A 26,791-nucleotide genomic window follows, 5' to 3' on the forward strand; every position below is an offset into this window, starting at 1 on the left:
GTTAAAAAATATCATTTAGCATGAAGAAATCTGCGCTGTACATTTCCAATCATTCATTTTCTTTATTTTCACAAAATGTATGTCTGTTTGCTCGGTTCAGTCTTTCACCAGACTGTCTAATAGTGAACTACTATAAATGGCAGCAAGTCAGCTGCACGTCAAATGGGGGAGCCATTAATTCACTGTGATTCAGTTAAATATTTGCTCAGTAATTTCAGTGCTTGATGCAATGTAACCCAAATTTTAAAAAGAAATATAATTCACATTGGGTATTTGTGCATTTGCCTGCTGTGCAAGATCACAGAAGCCAAGAATATATATTCTGTACCTTTTATTAGCATCACCTTGATGCACATGAAAGGATTTTTATCATGAACACAACAGAAGCTATGGAATGTTTCTCAAAATCCAGAACTCCAAAATTAAACTATCATGGGAAATAGATGTCTTTCTTTTCGTAAAGAAAAAAAAATACCATTAACTTTCCAGCAGTCTAAAGATTAAATAATAAAGTAATACACCAATGTAAATTAAAAAAAAAAAAAAACCTGTGTTTTATTAAAAGTAGACTTGATTAAAACCAACAATAATAATATTGTGTAGAACTGTAAGTAGCTATTTATGTTGTCAATGCCTTTTTTCAGTAGTACAACGTTGGAGTTGTTTTTTTGTTTCCTCCTATAAGCACGTGAGAATTTTTCTGTACCTAAACAAGCCCCTCCGTGTTCTGTGCATTAAAGAGAAACTGAATAAATGATGCCGATCGCACCAGACACAGAGGATGGGTGTAACGGTTAAAAGAGCCTTCATTTGAAAAGGTAAATAAAGCAAGTAAACGTTTTAATCTCACCTAATCTACCTTAACATAAACAATAAAATCAAGTTCAGAAATTTATTTCAGGGCGTTAAGTTTTTTTCTAAACTCTTCTAAATGTCTGCTAGAAATATAAAAACTGGATATGGAGCTCTATTGGGCTTTATTTAATTATATATTATTAAAATAATGAAAAAATGCATAAACAGAGACAAAAAGTAAAAATGTGACATACAGACTTAGCTAAATATCACTATTAAAATACATAATATGCTCCATTAATATGAAATCAGACACAATACTTTTCTGTAAACAGTTACGTCTAAATTTATTTTTTTTTAATGACAGCATAAGACATCATATTTTGGAGAATGCTCTTTTACTAATATAAATATGTTCTACATTGCAGGAACCAAATGATGCTTTGGGACAAGAAGAATTTTGCCCCTTTTGTAAAACTGAAGTAGGTACGTATCCAAACCATTTTTATTTAATTAACTTGTGTAATTGTGAAATACAATAAAAGAGAAGAGCCTCACCAAGCTGAACATATTGTAGCAGCCTTTTGTAAGCCTGTTTGCCGATGCACTACTGTATTTGTAGAGTGACTGTGGAGCAAATGTTAACTTTCTTATTCAGCGTAATCAGGGCGCACTAACACAAGCCTATTATACAGCTCTGACGAGTCCTACTATAGATACGAATGATTATTATTGCATTGCTTCCAGGTCTCCAGGTATTTATTTATGTGTATCATTTATTCATTGCACACAGAGAGAGTTTTCTCCCTGTTATGTGCTCTCATGCTAATGGAGTACATACGCTTTTCTCTTCTGATCATTTGCTTTGAGATGCATGATTCTAATTATACTTGACGATTGCGGCTAGTAGTTAATGTTTCAAGATACAAGAAGATGTATGAATACTTAAACCTATGATAGCTAAGCCTCTATATACACTGCCAGTCACTTAATATTGCATAAATTGTTCAAATTGTTCTGCTTGTGTGGATGTGAGAGTTTATTACTCTGTACGTTCTTTGTTTATCTTCATTACAAATTGAATCTACCGCTAGATAATGCATGATTATTATAATGTAAATGTATTGTTTTGTTTGCAGTCAACTTTCTTTTGAGGTATAAACTGTTGTAAGAGGCAGCTTACGGAGTTACATTATGGTTATATTTTTAAATGTACCCTGCTTTGTGAATTTTTTAGGGTTTTTTTTCAATTTTATATACCGATCTGCTATTAGTACTTAGAGACAATCATTTAGATGTAATACTGTTGCTTTATAATGAACAAATGAATACTGCAGAAAAGTTAAGATGAGAACTTATTTATGCAGTGGAATCATCACACTTGCAGTGAAAAAGAGTATTAGGTTTTCAAACTACGCGACGTTTCCTTTAATACAAACAAAAAGTGAATGCACTCATGCACACAGCCATTTTCACAAGCAGCCAGTTTAGAACCACCATTAAGTTTCACGTGTCTTCGGCAATGTGGGAGAAAATCCCCAAAGGCGTGAGGTGAACACATGCCCTGCTTTGTTCACGTTGGTGCCAGCTCCTAATGACTACTTTATAACTAATATAACATTAATTTTCACTGTTATGCTGATGACACCCAGCTCTACCTTGCTGGTAATCCCACCTCCTCTTTTCCACCACCCTCGTTTATTGACTGCATTTCTGAAATTAAATTCTGGTTTTCTTCGAATTTTCTTAAATTAAACAGTGACAAAACTGAGGTTCTCCTCATTGGTTCAAAATCATCATTATCCAAAACCAATAATCTTTCTCTTATTATTGATAACTCTGTTGTTTCCCCATCATCTCAGGTCAAGAGTCTGGGTGTCATCCTCTACAGTACTCTATCCTTCCAATCTCACATTAATAACATCACCCGGTCTGCTTACTTCCACCTACGTAATATTAATCGCATTTGCCCCTCCCTCACTCCTCACACCACTGCCATTCTTGTTCATAGTCTTGTCACTTCTCGGCTGGACTACTGCAATTCACTCCTCTTTGGTCTCCCTAATAAATCTCTTCATAAGCTTCAGTTAGTCCAGAATTCTGCAGCACGTATCATCACTCAAACCTCATCTATTCACCATATTACTCCGGTCTTGCAGCAGCTTCATTGGCTCCTAATTAAGTTTCGTATTGATTTTAAGATTCTACTATTAACATTTAAGGCCATCCATAACCTCGCCCCTCCATATCTGTCTGACCTTCTTCATGTTGCCATTCCATCCCGTAACCTTAGATCCTCTTCCTCCACCCATCTGACTGTCCCTCCCGCCCGTCTAACCACCATGGGGAGCAGAGCATTCAGCCGTTCTGCTCCCAAGCTCTGGAATTCATTGCCTGCGGATCTCCGAAATATCAAATCATATTCATCCTTCAAATGTAAACTTAAAACGCATCTGTTTAAAATGGCTTTTTCTTTTTCCTCCTGATTATAATGGTTTTGTTTGGTTTTAATTTCTAGATTTTCTGATGTTTTAAGTTTTTTATAATTGTGTCTTTTATTTAATTAATTATTTATTTATTTATTTATTGTAGTTCGGTGTCCTTGAGTTCCCTGAAAGGCGCCTTGTATAAATAAAATGTATTATTACTTTGGAGAAAATTGGTTCAAGATCTTATCTTAGGTTACAATATTGACCCCATGAATATGTATATCTTATCCAGTATTATTTTATCTTATCTTCTTTATGGCTACACCTCATTGTAGGTTATCTAAGAAACCTAATTGCAGTATAGAGTTAGTGAAGAGTTGTGTCAGTGTGCCTCCGCAAAGGAAAAAGATGGTTAAAAGTTCTTTCCAAACTGAAAAGGAAAGAAGGTAAAATACACAATGATGAAGACTGTACATCCAAAACATTGAAAAGGAAAGAAGGTAAAAGTGACAAAGTTTTGGATATCGAATATTACAATATCCAACAGCATTAAAGATGCTAAGAATTCTTTTAAAAAACAACTCAAAACTCATCTGTTCAGGAAGGCTTTTAGCTCTACTTGACTTTATTACCCTTCTCTCAGTTTACCTCTCTGTCAAGTTGCTAATGTAACCTGTGTGTGTGTGTGTGTGCGAGACCATCAGTTATGTTGTCTGTTTTTTTTTTCCAGAATTCACTGTCTTAATCTTCTTTATTTATTTATCTGGTTTGTACAATGCTATATACTGTATACACTGCCATTCTTTATTATATTCTGTAAGTGCCTTGAGCATGGGAAAGGCGCTATATAAATAAAATGTATTATTATTATTATTAAGATTTGCACTGGGTGTGATGAGGATGGATAGGATTAGAAATGAGAACATTAGAGGGTCAGCACAAGTTGGACAGTTGGGAGACCGACAGAGGTGAGATTGTGTTGGTTTGGACGTGTGCAGCAGAGAGATGCTGGGTATATTGGGAGAAGGATGCTAAGGGTAGAGCTGCCAGGCAAGAGGACAAGAGGAAGGCCTCAGAGAAGGTTTATGGATTTTGTGAGAGAGGACATGCAGGTGATGGGTGTGACAGAGCAAGGTGCAGAGGACAGAAATATATAGAAGAAGATGATCTGCTGTGGCAACCCCTAACGGGAGCAGCCAAAAGAAGAAGAAAGCAAAGGAGAGAATGAGGACAAAACTGAGTGCTATTATGAACAATTCTGCACATCCTCTCTCTGACACAACAACACTGAGGACTTTTGGCCAATGAATCATTCAGCAGAAGTGTGTCAGGAAATTGTATGTGGGCTCCTTTATATCAACAGCAGTACTTCTGTGTAATGCCTCACTGGGAATGTGACAGCCAAGTCAGAAGCTTTCTTATTTTTTAAAATTCCTTCCTTTATCGTCATTCTGGCGCGCGTTCAGACCATTGTGTGTGTGTATGCATCTATCTATCTATCTATCTATCTATCTATCTATCTATCTATCTATCTATCTATCTATCTATCTATCTATCTATCTATCTATCTATCTATCTATCTATCTATCTATCTATCTATCTATCTATCTATCTATCTATCTATCTATCTATCTAATCTTTTTCACACCTTTAAGGAAGGTACACCATAGGTATAAATAGGATATAATATTAAAGTGGTGAAATATTATACTGCACAATATTCAATATGTTTATTTTTATTGTCTCTTTAAATAAATTTGCTTATATATACTTTGGGTATAATTATGCAAGTGGCATACATGTAAATATGTATTTATTAAAATACCCACTAGTACAAGTGTGATCTAAAATGTAAAAACACTCAGCCACTCATGCAGATATGAAGTGTGTAATGGCAGTTTACTTAATCCTATTGATTAAAACAGACATGTAGTAAAAGCAACAAGAGATGTGCAAATGTGTCACACATGACTATAGCACGTCTATATTAAGATTTCTGTAAAAAATAAACATTTGCCTGTTTTAAACAATGAATTGCATAGTCTCAAATGAAATCCCATAACAAATTAAAGGAAATTTCAATTAACACATAATGCCAAAATACTGAAACCTGTTTATTTCAGAAGAATGTCATTACAATTACTGTATTTAAAAATAAAAAAATAGCACACACCATTAGATTTAATAATAGGATTGTACCAAACTCTTTCAATCTGTGATGGTCTTTCACGTTATCATGGAAGAAAGCTGCTTTAAATTTAGAGAAATGAGGTTTGAATTACCCAAATGAATGCTAAAAGATTTCAACAGGTTTATGTCTTAGATTTGATTTAGCTTTTCCTAAACGTTGAATTTGTTTTGCTTTACCCAAACTGCCGTAGATTTGCCTGCACGTCATGGCCTAGCTTCGTGACCCCATTATACTTCAGCTTCAATGGATGCCCCTATAGTCTGATGTTCTGTTGTAAAATTCCCTGATATAATTCAAAATTATTGTTTGCTTTAATGTACTTTCATACTTGATAGACGGATTGAATGTCTGATTGCAGAACACACTGTTTAATTTTTCACTACGCATAACTGGATCCACTTAAGAAATGCAATGTCAAGAGAAACTTTACCAAAACTAAAGGACTATGACTCTGGAATGCTAACCTTAAGATAAGCTACCAGTCTTACGTGATTTTAAATGCTACAGCAAAAGTTATTGAAGATTAGTCATGGAAAAATTAAATATAATCCAATGTGTAAACTACGGTGAAATGCAATACATATGCAAGTGGGACATTTAATTTTGGCACAGTTTTATTGTATCATAATTAAAAACATATCAAGCAAATGACTGATTGCTTTTCACGCAACTTTTGTGTCTGTTTGAAACGTAATACAAAAATGTATTTCATTTTAATTCCTGCCCATAGATCGCATGTCAAAAGCAAAGCAGATATATTGCATTTCACTTTGTGGCAGCTCTGTGTACTGCATTTGGATTAGAGACCATGCTTTACTGGTGCCAAAACTAAATGTAATCAGATGTCCAATTAGAGTGTCAAAATGTGGGGCAAGGGGTGTCAGCAGTTGGGGAAAGAGGAGATCCACTTCTAAACATTTCTGTATTCTGACAGCAAGCACAAGTATAATCATTATGGCCAGTGGATTGAACTCACATGGAAATGCCATCTGCACTCCGTGACACACAACATAACTCCATCAGAAAGTGACGATGCCACACGCTGAATTCAGAAATTATTCAGATCCCTTCATTTAATTCACATTTTCTTATGTTGCAGACCTGTGCTGAAATCATTCAAATGAATTTTTAACCTTTAGAATTTTTTTTTCTAATTTATTTAATATTAAAAAAAGAGGCTGCTGCCTCACAGTTAGAAGCCCCGGGTTCGCTTCCCGGGTCCTTCCTGCGTGGAGTTTGCATGTTCTCCCCATGTCTGCGTGGGTTTCCTCCGGGCACTCCGGTTTCCTCCCACAGTCCAAAGACATGCAGGTTAGGTGCATTGGCGATTCTAAATTGTCCCTAGTGTGTGCTTGGTGTGTGTGTGTGTGCAGGATTTATTATAGATGAACATATGCAGGCTTGGTGCACAATAGAAATACAATCCTGCAGTACTTCTTTATATTCCCTGCTTTGTGCCCCTATTAATGCAAGTTATCACCAATATACTAATAACCCAATTGTGCTTCACTCACTCAGAATATGGAACCAATGTAGAAAGCATTTTAAGATGAAGAATCTTTTATCTGTGGCACCTCTGCATGAGAACCACCTTTTTCAACCCTTGCAAACATATGCAGTTTTTAATATCTGGAAAACATTTGGGATTAAATTACTTAGAGATCTTCATATAGACAACATCCCATGAACAATTACATTCCAAATTTAACTTTCCAGCAACACATTTCTTTCACTATCTTCAAATTAGAAAATTTGTTAAACAGAACCTGCCCGATTTTCCTCATCTCCCACCTTACCTTCAGTTTCGAGGACTCAGACAGCATTTCTGCAATATATAAAATTATTTTACAGTCCATCCCTTTCAAAGATCCAAGAGGACAATGGGAAAAGGATCTCTCACTCAACATATCAGAAAAGGAGTGGAAGGTAGCAATGCTGATAATTTACTCAAGTTCCATATGTGCAAAGCATACAATTATTCAATTAAAAAGTATATACCGAGCACATCTGTCTCACTTAAAAGTGTCCAAAATGTTTCCAGGGAAAGATCCAACCTGCGAACGCTGCAATCAAGCTCCAGCCTCACTGGGTCACATGTTTTGGGCTTGCACCAAATTAAAATCATTCTGGACAAAAATTTTTAAGTGCCTTTCAGACAGCCTTGGTGTCACAATCCCTCCTAACCCATTAACAACTGTTTTTGGTGTTCTTCCAGAGGGGCTTAAAGTGAAGAAGGACAAACAAATTATGATTGCCTTTACTACACTATTGGCACGCAGACTTATTTTGCTAAACTGGAAGAATCCTAACTCTCCTCTTTTAAGTCAGTGGGTAACTGATGTTTTGTATTATTTGAAATTGGAAAAAATCTAATTCTCACTTAGAGGATCTGTGCAGAACTTTTTCAAGCCCTGGCAGGATCTAATCAATAATATTTTAGAATAAGCTCTTAAGGCACTGAGGAAGCAGATTCTCTTCCCATTTATTTTTCTTATCCATTTATCTTTATCCGCCTATTAAACTCATCAATTTATTTATTTTTACTAGCTTTAAGTTTTACTCCGTTGGCTATGCTCTCTTTCTCAGGGGTGGGGGTTGATTTGTTTTCAATCCTATTTTTTGTAAAAATTGATCTATTTGTATGGAATGATTACAATAAAATCCACAAATTTAAAGAAATAAATGTGGGTCCCCTTGTAATTTTGCTGATTTGACTGCCTGTCACTGCTCAGGGCTGATTACTTGCAACACCAAATTGGTTGGATTAGCTCATTAAGCCTTGAACTTCATAGACAAATGTGTCCAATCATGAGATATAAAGGTATTTAAGGTGGTCAATTGCAAGTTGTGCTTCCCTTTGATTCTCCTCTGAAGAGTGACAGCATGGGATCCTCAAAGCAACTCTCAAAAGATCTGAAAACAATTGTTCAGTATCAGGATTTAGGGAAGGCTACAAAAAGCTATCTCAGAAGTTTAAACTGTGAGTTTCAACTGTAAGGAATGTAATCAGGAAATGGAAGGCCACAGGCACAGTTGCTGTTAAACCCAGCAGGTCTGGCAGGCCAAGAAAAATACAGGAGCAGCATATGCGCAGGATTGTGAGAATGGTGACAGACAACCCACAGATCACCTCCAAAGACCTGCAAGAACATCTTGCTGCAGATGGTGTATCTGTACATCGTTCTACAATTCAGCGCAATTTGCACAAAGAACATCTGTATGGCAGGGTGATGAGAAAGAAGCCCTTTCTGCACTCATGCCACAAACAGAGTCGCTTGTTATATGCAAATGCTCATTTAGACAAGACAGATTCATTTTGGAACAAAGTGCTTTGGACTGATGAAACAAAAATTGAGTTATTTGGTCATAACAAAAAGCGCTTTGCATGGCGGAAAAAGAACACCGCGTTCCAAGAAAAACACCTGCTACCTACTGTAAAATTTGGTGGAGGTTCCATCATGCTGTGGGGCTGTGTGGCTAGTTCAGGGACTGGGGCCCTTGTTAAAGTCGAGAGTCGGATGAATTCAACCCAATATCAACAAATTCTTCAGGATAACGTTCAAGCATCAGTCACAAAGTTGAAGTTATGCAGCGGTTGGATATTACAACAAGACGATGACCCAAAACACAGTTCGAAATCTACAAAGGCATTCATGCAGAGGGAGAAGTACAATGTTCTGAAATGGCCGTCACAGTCCCCTGACTTGAATATCATCGAAAATCTATGGGATGATTTGAAGCAGGCTGTCCATGCTCGGCAGCCATCAAATTTAACTGAACTGGAGAGATTTTGTATGGAAGAATGGTCACAAATACCTCCATCCAGAATCCAGACACTCATCAAAGGCTATAGGAGGGCGTCTAGAGGCTGTTATATTTGCAAAAGGAGGATCAACTAAGTATTGATGTAATATCTCTGTTAGGGTGCCCAAATTTATGCACCTGTCTAATTTTGTTATGATGCATATTACATATTTTCTGTTAATCCAATAAACTTAATGTCACTGCTGAAATACTACTGTTTCCATAAGACATGTCATATATTAAAGGAAGTTGCTACTTTGAAAGCTCAGCCAATGATAAACAAAAATCCAAAGAATTAAGAGGGGTTCCCAAACTTTTTCATATGACTGTATAACAAATGACACAAGATGACATCATTTTGCAGAATGAGAAACCAATAAAAGACAGTCATACAGCAGAAAGCTACCTGGCCAGGTGACAAGAAGTAGAGTGTCACTGTGAGCAGGCATATGTGGTAGCACCTGTAAAACTAAACAGTTGTTGCTCTGCCATTTGAGAGTTTGAATAAATTAAAACAAAGCATAAGGTCATCATTACCTTATTTTTTCTATGACTAAGAATGGTGTCCCAGTCCCAATCTTCCAGATCCTTAGCTCCGTACAGAATATACAGTAGGAATTTTAAGACCTGGGGAGAAATCATAGGACATCACTAGATCCCCTGCTGCTACAAATTTCTCGTACTTGTGCATTTTATTGGACATATTTAGATACCACGTGTTTGTGAGGTTACCTGTTTTATTCCAGTAATGGAAATTTTTTTCATTTGTTTTCAACATTTTTTTTGTATGCTTTAAATTTCTTTTGGACTTTATTGTATGCTTTTTGTTTTGTTTATATTTTGACGTTTGTGCAACTTCCACCAGACCCAGCATGTAGTTGAGGCAAAGAAAGAATTAAAAATAAAAACCAATTAGTATTTCATCTGGCATAACATGGAATGAAAATGAACTTAAGTTGCCCAGATCATAACTGGCACGGATCTTATGTCCTCTGTGAATCAAGTTTGATATCCACAGGACAGTTCCAGAAGGGGTGAGGTTAGAGTTAGATAAAAGTTGCTTTTGTACTGTGAAACTCCTGTATACAATGCACAGCTGAAATGTACAGCAGTCAAAGTGATCAGAAACACAATGTGGGAGGAAGAACTAAATTATAAGTGAGTTAGTTCAGGTTCAGTAAAGTCAGTCCTGAAAGGCCATAGTGGTTGCAGGTTTTTGTTCCAACCCAATCTGTTAATTTGAAGTAAAATATTAATGTTGATATTCTTGTTGTGCAAGCAACATTTTGATGCTTCATTTTATTTGTCTAGCTTGTTAAGATTCCCGACCTGCAATAGTTTTATTCAGCTGCATTCACTGTTTTTAATTCCTTTTTAACAATAAGATGCAAATGATACAGGAATAAACAGTTCTCTGTCTAACTTGATTCAATTTACACCTGTGTGCATTCATCACTAACTTCTGATCTAATAAAATATCTGGAAGGAAAAAAGTGAAGGACTGAGAATTACTGTTTAACTTCAGGCTTCAAGTCAAGAGAATGAAATCCTTGCAACGGGATAAAAATCTGAGATATATGAAAGACCTGACATGGCAAACGAAAACACTAAAAAGCCATAAATTTCAGTAAGGTCTGTTATTGGCAAGGATTGGTTTCTAATTAAATAATCGGTTTGGAAACAAAGCCTCCAGGACCAACTCTAGCAATCTTTGGGAAAAGCTTCTGTGAAACACAAAAGCAAAATAACAATTATATTTTTTACACCTAAATCTAACATAATAATGATGTTACTTAACAATATGCAAGATTGTTGATTCCTCCAAAGAGTGAATACATTGTTCTTTTACAGTAACATATTGCGTCCAGCAAGGAATGTTAGCTTTCATGAATGGACCAAGTAAAATGGTGGGAATGACCACAGATAAAAAATAATCTTTAGATAGAGAAAAGATAGAGAATCTTTTCAGCATACAAATTTACAGTCAGGCTCTGTCAGCAGACACAAGATAAAGGTTAGCAAATAGGAGCACAGTTAGCTGAGGTGCTCTTTGCACTCTGGCTGTTGTCATCTCCAGATGCTGTAAGGTTGTGCGGAAGTTACAGAGAGCAGCAATTCAATGGCACAAGGATGCATCTCACTGCCAAGTACAGGGAGACTGTTCAGAATTGACCGAAGGATGAATGCAGCCAAATACAGAAAGATCCTTGATGAAAACTTGCTCAAAGGACACGCTACTTCAGACTGGGGTGACAGTTCACCTTCCTCATGACAGACTTGAAGCATGCAGCCAAGACAAAGCTGAAGTGGCTTTGGGACAAGTCCATGAGTCTGTCCAGCCAAAATCCAGGCTTAAATGCCATAGAAAATCTGTGAAGAGACCTGAAGATGGCAGTTTACAGGCAATGTTCACAAAGTCTACCGGAGCTTGAGATGATTTGCTTGGGAAAATAGAATAAACTGCCCAAATCCTGCTGTACAAAACTTGTAGGGACTTTCCCAAGGAGACTGAAAGTTGTAATTACTGCCAAAGGGGCTTCTAGAAGGGACTAAATTAAGGGACTCAATACTTATATGAATGAAAGATTTCCAGTTTTGATTTTTAATAAATTTGCAAATTTTTCTTAAAACATTTCACTTTGTCATTATGGGTCATTGAGTGTAGATTGATGAACAAAAATGTCATATTTATCCATTTAAAATTAAATTTACAGTACAAATAAAGTATGCAGAAAGTGAAGGCATCTGAATATTTTTTGAATCCATAACACAGGAATTAAAAAAAAAAGGCCAGCAACATATAATAAAAGGGAAAGGCAATCACTGTGACATAGTGATAATAATAATAATCAGAAATAAAAATCTGTACTTCATATTGTATTTGAAAAAATAATATATTATACCAAGGTTATTTTCATGAGTGCAAAGCTTATTAAATACACAGACCACAGTGACACACTAAACATCATTAATCTTTACTCCTGCCTACATAATAATAATGATAATCCAAAATCGAAACATATATTTTATAATGCATATGAAATAGTAATATTTTATAAAAAGTCTGTTTACAAGAATGCAAACCTTATTAAATGCAAAGGCCATTGTCATGCAGTATATATAATTAATCTTCCCTGCCACCTACAAATATATAGAGAAATGGCTATCTGATTTTACCATGACATGCTTTTGGATCAGAAATAATGTCTGTTGTAATATTATTTACATAAACTGACCATATTTAACTGCCAAAGTCACTAAATTGTGCTGTCCTCATTGTTGCTCTTATTCTGTGAGTCTTATATGCGTGTTTGCTCATTGACATAGCATTGTATGAATTTTGCTTGGGTGCCACTCTTCTACTAGTTATGATTGCTTAAAAAAAAGATTGGCATTGGTTTAAGAAGAGAAAAAAAACATCAGCTTTAAACACAAGTTAGTTTTTAATCTAAAGAATCGAAGACAGATAATTTTTAGGTATTCATTAATGGATACATTAACTTCCAGTCAAGATAAGGAAATTGGGAGAGTAGTCTTCTAGTGAACATATGGAGGAGGAGGAGGAGGTTAGGAGCACACGCTGATACAGCATATTGCTGCACTCACCACATCCAACTCAGGATCCCAGATTAGGACCCGAGTGCAGCCATGCAACAGGTAACACCTCAACACCACAATAGTTCAGATGAAATGGAACCAGTGTGAGGTTTTTTTATGGTGGCTGGAGTGCCAATCCTGCCACCAACCCCCAGGTTTGTGGGCCTACATGCAGGGCTGGATTCAGATTAATGTCATACCCAGGATGGAGCAATTGCAGGTTAAGGGCCTTGCTCAATGGCCCAGTGTAGTAGAGTCATTTTTGGCATTTATGGGATTCGAACCGGCAACCTTTCGATCACCAGTGCAGATCCCTAGCCTCAGAGCCACCACCACTTCCGCAACATATGTGTCATCTAAAATTCACTTTTAAACCCTAGGCTAAACTCCAGTGGATCCAGAAAGTATTCAGACCCCTTTATTTTGTTCGCACTTTAAAATTAAATCTAGATCACAATAAATGGATAGATTTGCCATTTTCACCAGTAAATCTACACTAAATTACACTAGATTGGGTGGGAAGTGTCTGCAAACTGACATCTTGAAGTTGCTCCACAGATGTTGTATGAGCTTTAAGTTTGGGCTTTGGCTGATCCCACCCAAGGACAGTCAGAGACTTGTCCCAAAGCCACTCCAAGTATTGTCTCTGTCTGTATGCTTCAAGTCATTGGCAGGCTGAAAGGTGAACTGTCACCCCACTCTGAGGTCACATGCATTCTGGAGCATTTTTTTTAAGAACCTCTCTGGTTTTGGATCTATCTATCTATCTATCTATCTATCTATCTATCTATCTATCTATCTATCTATCTATCTATCTATCTATCTATCTATCTATCTATCTATCTATCTATCTATCTATCTATCTATCTATCCATCCTTCCCTCAATACTGACCAGTCTCCCTCTCCCTGCTGCTGCCAACAGCACACTTCACTGTAGGAATGCTAGGTGATGAGCAGTGCCAGACATAGTGTTTGGAGTTCTGCCCAAAGATTTCAATTCCTATCTGACCAGACCTAAGAATCGTTTTCCTCATGCTTTCAGAGTCCTTTAAACTGTAATGTGCCTTTTACTCAAGAGTGGCCCCCGTCTAGCCACTGCATCATAAATGGCAGATTGATAGAACCCAGTTGAGATGGTCGTCCTTCGGACTGGTTTTCCCCTCTCAGCACAGGACTCATTTTTTTATGTAATAATCTTATTATTATTATCAAGCAAATAAAATTTGCAAAACTTGTACAAAACACCTAACAAAGCAAGAATTCAACCCCCACCCAAGATAAGGAGAAGAGAGACAAGAGCATAGGAAGAAATAAATAAATAAATATAAAAATAATAAAAAGGGGGAAGCATTCTTTTCCCCCTACATGAATTCATATTCTATGTTTTATTTTTTTAATCAAGCCCCTCCATGTTTTAAAAAAGCTTTGGACAGATCCGTTTTTTTCCAATTTCAGATAATAAAGAATGTCAGTTTTCCACTGACTTATTAAAGGTGGGTTCGGATTCTTCTAGTTAAGAAAGACTTCTGAAGCTCTGTTATGGTGACCATTGCATTCTTGGTCAAGGCCCTTTAGAGGAGCTTTAAGGATCATGCACTGATACAGTACGTTGCCACACCCATCGCACGACAAAATTAGGACCCGAGTGCAGCACCACACTAGTTCGAATGGAATGGCACAGTGTGAGTTTTTCTAACAGTGGCTGGAGTGCCAATCCTGCCACCAACTCCCACATTTCCCCTTGCAAGTTGGAGGACCTGCCTACTCAGTTTGGTCATGTGGCCAACTCTAGGAAGAACCCAGGGGGCTTCAAACTTCTTCCATTTCACAATTGCCAAAGTGCTCCCAAGAACACTCAAAGCTTTAGAAATTGATTTATCCCCTTCCCCTGATCTACACCTCACCACCATTTGATTGAGGAGCTCTACAGAGAGTTCCTTGGACTCCATTGCTTGATTTTTGTCTTGACATGAGTGTGAATTGTGGGACTATATATAGGCAAGTACATGTGTGTCTTTCTAAACAATGTCCAATCAACTCAGTTTGCTGCAGGTGGTCTCCAATCAAGTTCTAGACACATCTCAAGGAGAAATAAATCAAACAGAATGCGCCTGACCACAATATGGAGTGCCACAGCAAAGGGTCTGAATACGTCTATAAACGGGAATGTTAGTTTTTGATTTTTTAATAGATCTGCAAGCTTTTCTGAAATGTTTTTCGTTTTGTCATTATAGAATATTGTTATGTTGGGTAAAAATGGCGAAATATATCAATTTACCACTAAATATACAACATCATAAACTGTGTAAAAGTGGAGGTGTCTGAATACTTTCTGAATCCACTGTATGTAATATTTTCTGATTCTAGTAAACCAGACTTTTTTTCTGAGGAGCTGATTATTTAAAATGCACAAAGAAGAACAAATATTTACTTAAACAGAGGACAGATATGTTTAAAAGTTACACACATTTAAAATAAATATGTCTGAATAATAATAAATAAAGCCAGACTGCATGTCCCATTAGAGCTTCATATTTCTTCCACACTCTTCTTGTGGTAATGCGGAACGGTTTATTCTGTTTACACCCTTAAGGAATTTAAAGACCTCTATTATATCTTTTTTCATCTTTCTTCTTTTGATATGTCCAAGTGACAGATTTTTTTGGTCTCCAGCATAACATCACAAAAAAATGGACAGTGTGTCACTTTAATGTTAGGGTTTTACTAGCAGTTTCAGAATTTGCCTCAGATAGTAAGTGAAATTTCACTGTTTTATTCTTTTGTGCCTCAGAGAATAACAAGCAGATCTTATTTTTATGGACATCCAACATGACAGCATAATTTGCTTTTAAGAAAAGAAAGAAAAAAAATGGTGCTAACAACAACAAATATATATTTTGCACTGTGAAGCTAGGGACAGTGTGATACATATGTCTAGTTTAAAATATGTATATTTCATAATATACATGCTATAAAAAGCACAAATTATATATTATATTGGTAGCTGTTCATCTGATTAAATAATGTGGTTTAATTGATCACATGAAGACCAGTTGTGTACTGTGTATTAAAAATGTAAAGTAAAATGAAATACAGAACACCAGTCTCTAAGTATAAAATAGACTGGGTCCAAATTTATCAAGTGTCTCAGAATTACTCCTAGGAATTACACTAAAAGTCTGACTAGGACAGTGTTTCTCAACCTTTAAGTATTTGCGACCGGAGTTTTCATAACAGTTTCAATCGCGCCCCCCCTAACGTTTTTTTTTTTTTTGAAAGGAGCCCACTAATACCAATTTGTTCTTTTTTAATTAACGATATATCATAGATGCATATTTCATTATACCTACTTAACTTTTATCGACATTTATCTAACTCTATATTTATTTTTCTAGTATCAGAATGTAGTTTAAGTTAATTTGTTTTGGTTTCAATAGATGTATTTTTCATATTTTTGATTCTTGTTTTCTTTTTTTCACATCTTCATGCCCCCCTTTTTGTTACTTCGCGCCCCACACATTGAGAACCACTGGACTAGGAGAAGAATTTGCCCTTCCCCAGACTAGGACATGACAAGATTTGAAGTGTCCTACTCCCACTCCCAGGTTTGAGAATGAACAACATCACAATTTTACAGCAACCGGAGCCTCAACATGACACTCATGAAGGCATTTTGTAGTTACCTTGAAAATTAGGATAACATTTTGTAATTGTCTAATACTAAGGCTTCAGTAAAATATATTATTATTATAATTACTAGTCATTTAGCCCGTTACAATAACGGGCGCTAGAACAGTAGTGCATAAACATTAGTAGGAACAGTCTATATTAAATGGCAAGGGACTTTGACATCATTCTTTTTGTTGGTCGTATTTTTCTTTCTTTCAGCCTTTCTTTTGTTGATGTTTACTTGCTGAGCTGACCATTCTTCATGGGCTGCAACTGTGTATTGTGTGTCTTTAATTTTCTGTGACAGTAATACTGTCTTGTACGGCTCTATTCAATAAGGGCGCACACAAAAAGGCAAGCTTCAAAAGGGCAACCTCAATTGAGCGCGGCGAATAAAGGCGTTCGTAGATAATTTAGTTCAAATGGCTCTGGAATATGTAAAGAGCAACAAAGGTGCAGATCTTTATTTACGCGCGCCTTTATACGCTGCGCCCAATTGAGGTCGCCCTTTTGAGGCTCGCCTTTTTGTGCGCGCCCTTATTGAAGGATGCCTGTGCGCGCCCTTATTGAAGGATACCGTCTTGTATGTCCGCTGGCTTGTACGTCCGTAATATACCTTTAATTTTCTCTGGCGGTAATACAGGCGTGCACGTCGGTAATATGCCTTTAATCTCCTCTGACAGTAATACTGGCTTGTATGTGGCTGTAATATGCGTCACTGTATTGTGTACCTTTAATTTCCTCTTGCAGTAATACTGGTTTGTATTTCCGTAAAACGCCTCTAACTTTCTCTGACAGTAATATCGCGCATCGCACCGTACCCCGCGCATGCGCACTTCACCAGAAGACACCCACACACGGACACCTGGACGCACATAGGGATTTTATATATATAGATCTATGCACCAGCCACTTTGTGTCTCTGCCGCTTGCATTGTGAAGAGGGGGAATGAACGCGCCCCAAGGAGACGCGGTCACTCCTCCGAAACTCCCTCTTAAACGATGTTACAATGGGAAACAAATGCAGTTTTTTTTTTACCTCCTATTTGCTTGATCAGCTGCTGGCTTGCTGCTGCTGCTGGTGTGCCACGTGATCTGCATCTCACACGGCGCTTCGAATATTTAAAAGCCTGTATAGCAGCTGTCCTACTCTTTGTCTTTTATTTCTGGCCCTGGGTGTGGTTAAATCTTTTGACACAAAGTCTGGTCTCGCAAGACGTGAGTTCTTGATATTTTTTAGTTTATAAATTTAAAAATGGAATAAGAATCTGACAATCTAACAACATGATATTAGAGTTCAATAAATTCTGAAAAGAATGATACCAAACATATATATGTAGGTTTTATTATAAGCCCGATTTAAAGCGTGACAAAAACATGACATAAAAACGTTGCACAAAATCATTGCACTTTTAGGCTTAGGATTTTATATACAGTAATCCCTCCTCCATCGCAGGGGTTGCGTTCCAGAGCCACCCACGAAATAAGAAAATCCGCGAAGTAGAAACCATATGTTTATATGGTTATTTTTATATTGTCATGCTTGGGTCACAGATTTGCGCAGAAACACAGGAGGTTGTAGAGAGACAGGAACGTTATTCAAACACTGCAAACAAACATTTGTCTCTTTTTCAAAAGTTTAAACTGTGCTCCATGACAAGACAGAGATGACAGTTCAGTCTCACAATTAAAAGAATGCAAGCATATCTTCCTCTTCAAAGGAGCAAACAAATCAATAGGGCTGTTTGGCTTTTAAGTATGCGAAGCACCGCGGCACAAAGCTGTTGAAGGCGGCAGCTCACACCCCCTCCGTCAGGAGCAGAGAGAGAGAGATGGAGAGAGACAGATAAAAAAATCAATACGTGCCCTTTGAGCTTTTAAGTATGCGAAGCACCGTGCAGCATACTTAAAAGCTGCACACAGAAGGTAGCAACGTGAAGATAATCTTTCAGCATTTTTAGACAAGCGTCCGTATCGTCTAGGTGTGCGAACAGCCCCCCTGCTCACACCCCCTACGTCAGGATCACAGATAGTCAGCGCAAGAGAGAGAGAAAGAAAAGTAAGTTAGGTAGCTTCTCAGCCATCTGCCAATAGCGTCCCTTGTATGAAATCAACTGGGCAAACCAACTGAGGAAGCATGTACCAGAAATTAAAAGACCCATTGTCCTCAGAAACCCGCGAAGCAGCGAAAAATCCGCGATATATATTTAAATATGCTTACATATAAAATCCGCGATGGAGTGAAGCCGCGAAAGGCGAAGCGCGATATAGCGAGGGATTACTGTATAGAGAGTAGATTAAAAATAACATTTAAAGTAGTAGAAGAAGATGGAAAATGTAATGTAGAATATTCTTCTTGTAACTGTTGAGACTGGCCTCAGCATCAAAAATAACAGAGTCTGCACCCACCAGTGGGTTGATATTGCGATATTGATTGCAATTCACATATACGTTCTCATCCACAGTTGGTGTAATGACCTTTATGTGTGTGTCGCCAATCATACCGGCTGCAGGAAAACTGGCAATTTTCATGAAAGCAGCTTGTTTTAATATTACGTCAAGTGTAATGGTTGTGTGGGCGGCACGGTGGCGCAGTGGTAGCGCTGCTGCCTCGCAGTTAGGAGACCTGGGTTCACTTCCTGGGTTCACTGCGTGGAGTTTGCATGTTCTCCCCGTGTCTGCGTGGGTTTCCTCCGGGCGGTCTGGTTTCCTCCCACAGTCCAAAGACATGCAGGTTAGGTGGATTGGTGATTCTAAATTGGCCTTAGTGTGTGTTTGTGTGTGTCCTGCGGTGGGTTGGCACCCTGCCCAGGATTGGTTCCCTGCCTTGTGCCCTGTGTTGGCTGGGATTGGCTCCAGCAGACCCCCGTGACCCTGTGTTCGGATTCAGCGGGTTGGAAAATGGATGGATGGATGTAATGGTTGTGGGGGGGGGGAGTGTATAAATCTGCTTCTTACCTCATGCCTAGTAAGGTTTTTCAATGTTTGGTGTAAAACTCAAGAAATATTTCAATGGTTTGTTGTGTTCAATCATTACCCTGTAGCTAAAAAAAAGGAACGGTACCAACACTGTTGTAGATGGATCAAGTAGCGTACGAAATCTTGTCAGATTGATATGCTTTTTTATGAGTTCATTGTTTTCCAGCGTTTCCAAAACCTTGTGCCTTTTCATGAATGTATGTGCTAGCTTCTGCCTGAGCGCCATCTTCTGGCAGCTCCTAGTGAGTTAGGACAGTTCACAAGCTCTCCTAAATCTTGGTGAAGTTAGGAGTATTTCCTAAATTAAGAAAATTAATAAATGCTACTACTCCTACTTCTAACAGTAAGACCAAATTTGCATTGCTTTGATTTTTGAGCCATTTGGGACAGTTTTCCTACTCTGAGATGCTTGATAAATATGGGAACTTGTCTTCTTCAGTTTTGAATAGGTCAGTTGTGAATGTTCTCTCAATATCACTGCAGACATTTTTCTTGCAGCTGTTCTGTCTAATGACAATAGTGATCATAACGTACAGTGAAAGACTGTCCCAGATCTGTTGTCCATCTCCAGTAGACCTAGAGGTATTGATTTACGGATCTTTTGTATGTCTTACAGGGTGTGTGTACAAGGGTCAAGATTTACCGCAAAAGCCTTAAGCCATAACTTTTAATAAAACTTAGAGAAGAAGGAATTATGCTTCAGCATCTTTAAAATTACTCACACGACAACAACAGACAAATTCATAAGAATGTGATTTTCTGTTTTATCTAATAGCATCAACCTTTTTTCTTATAGTCTATAAACTATCCTTCCATTCAGCTATCCATCAGTTTCTGCCCCCTCCTTGGCTAATTCAGTGTAGCCAGAACAGCAGTTGATTATTTTTTATCAAGATCCAGAATATTTTTTAATCCCAGCAGGGAACAAATACATGAAGAGTTGTTATAACAATAACAGCAAAAATAAGAAAACAAAAACTAGATGCAGTTGAGCTCCTTTAAGCTGGCCAAGAAACATCCTGGTTAATTTTCTTGTCTTATCAATAAAATGGCAATGATTTTGCATTTCATATTTTTATTGTATCTGCCACCAATTCCTTTGTCTTGTCTTGCACTCTGCTGGCCCGCTGCCATCCAGCAGGTGCCACATTTGGATCATCAGCACAACTGGCTAATACCTACCCTGCTGTGAAATGGAGTTTCATAGATGGTGAATAGTGGCTGTGAGCCCTCCAAAATAAGCCGCAAAACAGGCAAGTCCCCCCAGTCAGCCAGCCATAACTACTAACTGCAGACGACAAACTACACAGGCTTACAAATGAGGAGTTGGCTTTAAAAATTCAAAATGTGCAAAAGGGCCTTATGAGAGAGGGGAACTGTACAACCTCTGGCTTGATGAGACCAGTGCCTCAAATAATCTTTAAAAATAAAGAATGTATTTTAAATTAAAAAAAGCACAAAAATGAAGAAAACATAAAAAAATGCAAACATTTGCCTAAAAAGACAGTATTAAGCTAACACGTTCCAGTACATAATCTAGACATAGAATCCAAGACGAGAAACACATAAATCACATATAAACAGAAAATCCAAAGAAACCATAATACTCACAAGGCTCCTTACAAACTTAATGACCCGCTGCTGAGATCCTCTCACTGACTCAATACACAGCCAGTCAAAGGTCCCAGCAGATGTGACATCATGGTGGCGCTGCCTCTTCGACCACCACACATTTAAAGAGACAGTACAAAAATATTAAACCAACATTACAGGAATCCATCCATTATCCAACCCGCTATATTCTAACACAGGGTCACGGGGGTCTGCTGGAGCCAATCCCAGCCAACACAGTGTGCAAGGCAGGAAATAAACCCCGGGCAGGGCGCCAGCCCACTATAGCATTACAGAAATTAGATAAAAATATGAAAAATAATAATTGGAAAATAAGAAAAACAACAATAAAACAGAAAATAAATAAAAGCCAGGGGAAAACCTGTAATACAACACACCCTAGGCAGCCGTCCTCATTATCCTAGTTTCTCTGGGCAGCAGTCTGCTCCCACCCAGTTACAATCTGCCTTGTGGTCTGAGAAAATATCTTGTAAGTACGTGAAAGTATCATGTACATACGTGAAAACATCTTGTACTCATAAAAGTATCCTGCACATAACAAGATATTTTCACGTAGGTATGAGTTATTTTCACATACATACGGGATAGGGGTTATCCCATGATTTTTTTCAATGTGTGGTTCAGAGCTTCCATAGAAAGTAACTGAAGTTTAACAAGAGAAAGCTAAGATTGTAATGAAGCAGTAGCAGCCTTCTTTCCTTTTTTGCCTTTTATTCTACATTTGTAGTAACTTTTTTTTGGATTTTCTGTGGTTTGTTCTTTTTAAAGTTTTCACTAAACCTTTTTTTAAAACAAACATTATTGGACTGTGCAATTTCTTTTGTTACCATTATGACTCATGCTAGATCCTGCTGGTCGACTTTGGGAACCTAGAAACTGTAAAGCTACAAATGGTAAAAGGAGGGATATGCAGGTGAATGAGATGATGGTGTCCTGGATAATGGACTATCTGTCGGGCAGACCACAGTTTGTGAGACACAAGGACCATGTTGTTGATGTATATGTGAGCAACACTCGAACACCACAAGGAACAGTCCTGTCTCCTTTTCTCTTTACTCTGTAAACCTCTGGCGATAAATATAACACCAGGTCACGTCACTTGCAGAAATTCTCAGATGATTCAGCACTTATGGGGAGTATTGATAAGCAGGAAGAGACAGTATGGAGGAGTCAGATGGAGAACTTTTTTTCTTAGTACAGAAAGAAATGTCAGCAACTTAACATCACTGAATTAATGGACTGGTTATTGAAGAGCCTCTACACCCAACCAGGGAATGGATGTGAAGGTGGTGCATTGCTAAAGGTACTTGGGAGTTCACATCAATGGCAGGCTGCACTGGTTTCTTAACGCAAAGGAACTATATAACAAAAGGGTTAAAGCAGGCTCTTTTTTGTTAGAAGACTGTGTTCCTTTAATGTGGGTAGTGACATCTTTCACATCTTCTACAACTCTGTGATGTCAGGGTGATATTCTGTGCTGTGGTGTGCTAGGCCAGTAACATCACTTCAAGAGAGGTCCCCTGAATCAACAAACTAACTGAAGGGCAGACCCTCTTGAAATAGTAAAGGAGAAGAGAATGAAGACAATACTGAGTGCCACTGCGAACAATGCTTCACATCCTCTCTGTGACACACTAACACAGAGGACTTTCAGCCAACAAAATATTCAGCAGAAATGAGTCAAGAAATGGTATGGGGTGCCTCTATACCAACAACAATACTCCTGGATAATGCCTGACTGGGACTGCCAAGTCAGAAGTTTTGTTTCTTTTAGTCATTCTGGTTTGTGTGACCATAATGTGTGTGTGTGTATTATAAGAATTAGATAAAAACAGATCAGAAAGAGCCGGGGCACATACATGATCCACGTATGTTGTACTTTTCAACAGAAATGAATAATAGCAATTAGGCCTTTTCATACCTGAGTCAACAGTAAGACTGAATCCAAGTGGAGTGGGAGCCGGTTATATGAAATCCAGGCAGGAAGAAGCACGTCCAGGATTGTGGACAACAGAATTGATGTTAAAGAGGATATGAGTGTCATGCTTAAATTCTGCTGAGGGAAGAGAAGAGAAGGCATTAAGCAACAGCGCCAACCTCAGGTTCTAAGGACAACTACCATCACCACAGCCCTTCAACTGTCTCCCAAGTGTACACTCATGTAAAAATGTATATGCAATATTTATTTTTTTATTTAAAGAGCTTCTTTAAAATGCTAATTTCCCCCAGGGGACAAATAAAGTTCTATCTATCTATCTACGAGGGCAATCCCAAAAGTAAGGTCTCCTATTTTTTTTAGAAATACAAACAACCGTTTATTTTCTATAATGTCTACATCATTTTAAAGGTTAAAGACTTATTTATTTTTCTACATAATCGCTATTTTGGTCGATGCATTTTTTGTGGACGCTGTGGTAGTTTTAGAGTGCCCATGTCATACCAGCTCACCGCCATGTCCTTCAGGAAGCGTTGAACCTCATCTTTCACCTCTTTGTCGGAGCAGAATCGCCTTCCAGACAAATGTTCTTTCAACTTAGGGAATAGGTGGTAGTCACTGGGTGCCAAGTCCAGACTATAGGGTGGCTGGGTGATGAAGTTCCAACCGCCGATCTTTACGCATGTTTTAATCAACCTTCGTGACTGTCTCATCGGAAATTGACGGTCTCCTGCGCGAACTTCGCACTTGGCGGTAGCGTTCAATGGGAGCTCCATTTTCAAGGGCTGCCAAGCCAAGATTGAGTATCCCAGCGAAGCCGCACATGCTTGTTTGGGAGTGGAAGAAGCACCAATCACAACAGTGTGGCCAACAGCCGTACGAACAGTTTCTCTACGTCCCCACCGCTTTGGAGACCTTACTTTTGGGATTGCCCTCGTATCTATCTATCTATCTATCTATCTATCTATCTATCTATCTATCTATCTATCTATCTATCTATCTATCTATCTATCTATCTATCTATCTATCTATCTATGTGATAAAGAAAGCTGTTCTGTTAGATTCCTTCACTCTTGCCAAGAAGAACTTAGCTGTCCACATGGTGAGGCTCCACCAGTCCGGTGTAATAAAGGACGTCTGTCTCAAATCTAATTTTTATCTGTGACTCGTGACTATTGTTTGTTTACTGAACATTTTCTCTGACACTCTGACACAGGATAGCTTGGGGAAAATAAACTCTGTAGTGTTCCCCTTCCTTTAGTGCACTAAGCATGTTCTTTTGTTGCCTTTATGGTTAATCCAAGGCTGACTGTAATGCTTCATGTGTTTGCATGCTTAACCTAAAATTATAGGAAAAACAAGACTGTTAATAATGAACTTTTTAAATTATTTTATTAATTATGACTTTGTTTTGTTTACAGTGTTTAAGTGACAGAATCAAAACAAAGTGGCCTCCCAAAGGCATGTGGATACCAAAGGAGGATAAAAAATATCTCCCTGCTGTATTAGAAAGAGAAGATATTCTGCACACTGTGCTCAAACACTGATCATTTTCCTCCCTAGAAGCATTTATATGAATGAATTACTAAAATACGTGGGAGTCTATGGCTTGAAATGACAAAATAACTAATCAAGGAAGCTTGAGAAAGAGCAGAAGACTTCAATAATGAGACATTTATATCTTTAACACCATTCCGGACACAAATTCTCTGGAAGGATTAATAAAAGCAGATGCCCACACCCTTCTAAGAAGAACATTTGTTTTTCATCAGCACTCCCCAATACCTGAAAGTGCCACAAAAGGACTTCTGGCTACTTTGCAGGACTGGTTACTATTGAAAGACAATTACATTCAGTTTAAGATTTTCCAGGGCATTTTTAAAAAAAGTGTGGCACTCTAGTTATTTGAGTCCATAAATTACAGTAAATCATTGTAGTGGAGTTAATAGCTCAATGAAAAGAACTTTTGGAAGCTGCATATTAAGGAAAGATATACAGTATGCTCTTAGGGACTTAGTTCATACATTATGAATCAAACAGAGATAAAGAGGCTAAGAATCAGCATGAGGTTCAATTCATTTTAGTTTGAGCTTTGTCACCAGCAGTAAGGTCCAAGACCCTGAACAAACCAGATGAGTGCACTAACACTGCTGTATAAAACATTAGATGTACTGTATAGTTTGACAGTTTTTTATACTGTATATACAACATGACACAGGCTTACAAATAGGGAAAAAGTAACTGATATTTTTGGACATTGTATATATTTATTGCATTGTTTTATTGTTTTAATTAAAGTAAAAATCAAAAGAACTTACATTTTGTTCATGTTTCAGTTAACTATTAAATGACGCAAAAGAATGTGAAAATAGCATTTATATATCTTATATATATAAATGTCTATGCGTGGAAGGGTGTGTGTGTCAGCCCGGAAGTGTGAGGCTACAGCATGAAGCTCAAAGAGCCGGCAAGGTGGCCCCAAGTTAACGAGTTGGAAGAAGAAAGAAGGACGAGAGTACAGCATGAAGCTGAAAGAAAGCGACTCCATCGCCAAAGTGAAACTGCCGAGGAAAGACAAACGAGAGATAAACTCGCTTAGCTGCTGATAGACAAGGGGGGCGAGCACATATGCAAAATGAAACTGCCAACTCTGCATTTCCACTTTTTTTTCTGATGATTTCAATAATTTCTAGGATCCCGGGCTTTTTACAGCACGGGCAGCTGTTATATATATAAAATCCTAAGCCTAAAAGTGCAACGAGTTTGTGCAATGATTTTATGTCACGTTGTTGTCACGCTTTAAATCGGGCTTATTTTAAAACCTACATATATATTTTGGTATCATTCTTTTCAGAATTTATCGAACTTTAATGTGATGTTGTTAGATTTTCAGATTCTTATTCTGTTTTTAAATTATAAACTAAAAAATATCAAGAACTCGCGTCCCGCGAGACCAGACTTTGTCCCAAAAGATTTAACCACGCCCGGGGCTGGAAATAAAAGACAAAGAGTAGGACAGCTGCTGTACAGGCTTTTAAATGTTTGAAGGGCCGTGCGAGATGCAGATCAGGCGGCATGGCAGCAGCAACAGGCCAGCAGCTGATCAAGCAAAGAGGAGGTAAAAAAAAAACTGTATTTGTTTCCCATTGTATCACCGTTTAAGAGGGGGTTTTGGAGAAGTGACCACGTCTCTTTGGGGTGCATTCAGCCCCACTCTTCACAACATGAGCGGCAGAGACGTGAAGTGGCTGGCGCATACTGCAGGCCGGGGGGTTAACGAGCAAAGCGAGCAGGGGAGAACCCCCTAGTATATATATATATATATTGATGGACTAACCAGCATCTCTTCTGGGATGGATCCTAATTCCTTATCTGGCCAGGAGACCATGGGAAAGGAAGGCCAGCTTGGGAGCGGTGATATTCTCTTTCCGTGCCAGAACAGGACAATGAATGCCACTGCAGCAGCTGTTACAGTGGCGTTGGCATGGGTGGTAGCATCCTGTCTAGTGAGCCCCAGTATGGATATACACAGGGCAGTATAAAAGTTGTGGCTCCTTTGGCTTGCCCTACTGGGTTCTATGGGAGTTGCCAGAGGAAGCTGTTGGATAACTGATGACACAAGGACTGGTGTTAAAAGAGAGTCCTCCACTCAGCTCAGGGATTTGGAGTTCAGAGGAGGTGGACAAGGGTTCTCGAGAAGAGTGGAAGGAGGAAAATATACAGGAAAGAGAAACTGTAGACTTTTTACTGTATATTGT

General features: G+C 38.1%; 1 long non-coding RNA gene across 1 annotated transcript; it reads left to right on the top strand.

The window, feature by feature from the left end:
* Nucleotides 1-10: 10 nt before the first annotated feature.
* Nucleotides 11-25,346, top strand: LOC127530101 (uncharacterized). The gene is made up of 2 exons (XR_007936632.1): nt 11-1,281; nt 24,455-25,346. It is a non-coding gene; the product is annotated as an uncharacterized LOC127530101 (long non-coding RNA).
* Nucleotides 25,347-26,791: the final 1,445 nt, after the last annotated feature.

This window comes from Erpetoichthys calabaricus, chromosome 13 (assembly GCF_900747795.2).
Source record: "Erpetoichthys calabaricus chromosome 13, fErpCal1.3, whole genome shotgun sequence".
Lineage (NCBI taxonomy): Eukaryota > Metazoa > Chordata > Cladistia > Polypteriformes > Polypteridae > Erpetoichthys > Erpetoichthys calabaricus.